This window comes from Poecilia latipinna, unplaced genomic scaffold, assembly GCF_001443285.1.
Source record: "Poecilia latipinna isolate Pla-1442-1.1 unplaced genomic scaffold, P_latipinna-1.0 Scaffold7839, whole genome shotgun sequence".
NCBI classification, from domain to species: domain Eukaryota; kingdom Metazoa; phylum Chordata; class Actinopteri; order Cyprinodontiformes; family Poeciliidae; genus Poecilia; species Poecilia latipinna.
This window is the reverse complement of record NW_015120455.1, coordinates 1-1,536: the sequence shown is the minus strand read 5'-3', so window position 1 is coordinate 1,536 and position 1,536 is coordinate 1. Positions and strand designations below refer to the sequence as shown.

Here is a 1,536-nt window from a genome sequence, read left to right as displayed (position 1 = left end):
GTTTTAAACCAAAGCTAAAATGTGATTATTCCTCTTCTAACATACTATTTGCCATTTTGAAGTAAGGTAACCGAATTATCTGGATTTAGAATCATGAATTGTCTTTGAGACAAGAATATTTTGTAATGAACCATAATTGAATCTGGAGCTGTTTCTTAATCACCTTTTAAATCAAACACATATTCATATTTATTTACCAATTCTGTTCCCTCTTTAAACATTTTAAGGCGACCAAGTTTCACATAAAAAGAAATCCTGTTTTTGATATGATAATGAGAGAGACAAATATTGATTAATCCATGATAAAGTTCAAGTCTGGTATAAACCTCATTTTTAAAGTTTCATTAAGTTTAAATTTTAACCCATCAACAGCTAAGCAAAAATTTCTAGAATTTCAACACATTAGATGTCACTTTATTTTGTTTACAATTTTAGCTGTTATGTCATTTCGTTCATCCTTCATACAGTTAATTTTACCACATGTGAATATAGTGAATTGTGCAGGATTAGTTTAGTTTCAATAAGTTTTCCCTTAGCGTCATTTATTGCTTCCAGCCAATATTCCCCAAAGGCTGTCTGTTTAACAGGTTGCCTCCTTTCTTCTGCACCAGGTATTCTAGCCCCTTTTTTTTTTGTTTTTCTCTTTCTCCCTTATTTTGATATTTGTCATGCTTTGCCAAATAAGTTATTAATGCTTCTATTTACTCACCGAGCGCAATCCATGGCCCGATGCCCCACTTTGGATAGTATTTTTCCTTTTCAAATTCACCCTCCATCTGTTTAGGCTAAAATTAAGGCTCAAAAATCACCTCTCTCTTTTCTTTTCTTTTTTTTAGTTTTGCTCGCACGGCGGCGAGGAAATCAAACACAGCAGAAAATCAAACCCAGCAAACAAAATCAAAAACCTCCCACAGATTATAAGTTCCCAATTTTGACCATGGTTTTAAAGACATTGCAATAAACATAAAAGAGTACATTTAAACACATAACGTCTGCTCAGCGGCAGAAGCTTACACACACAGCTGACAGACACACAGCTTTCAGATACACAGAAATGGATCCACGCTTTTCAGCTCCTATGATGTCCTCTCTTATCACTTATTTCACTTATTACTTCACTTATTACTCTACAGAGGAACAGATCGCGATCAACCTTTATCTTATTCTCTTATCTCTTTATTCTCTTGTCTCATCTTTTTCCCTATGGTGGACCGCTTTCACCGCATTCGCGTTTCTCAAGCAAAGTCACAGATTGGCTAACGCGTTCTTTTCCGAGGGCAGCACTCCTCAAGGATAAAACTGACAAAACCTAGTCTTTCCCTTCCCCGCATCCGGGGGAGATCGGGGACGACCAGTTCCCACTGCACCAGCCAATCAACCTTTTACTTTGACTATTAACTCTTAACTTTTAAACTTTAACTCTTTAACTTTTAATTTTTAACTCTTTAACTTTAACTCTTAACTTTACTCCTATGAACAACTTGAAAGCCTTTAGACAAACCAGACAAAAGCAGTATGAACGACAGCTGACAATCG

The 1,536-nt window shown here is 35.7% G+C and overlaps 1 long non-coding RNA gene across 1 annotated transcript; it reads right to left on the bottom strand.

Annotated features, from left to right (window-relative positions):
* Positions 1 to 438: 438 nt before the first annotated feature.
* On the bottom strand, positions 439 to 1,514 carry LOC106944289 (uncharacterized). Its single transcript, XR_001424197.1, has 2 exons — positions 1,443 to 1,514; positions 439 to 1,400 (listed from the first exon to the last, which is right to left on the bottom strand). It is a non-coding gene; the product is annotated as an uncharacterized LOC106944289 (long non-coding RNA).
* Between the last annotated feature and the right edge of the window lie 22 nt (positions 1,515 to 1,536).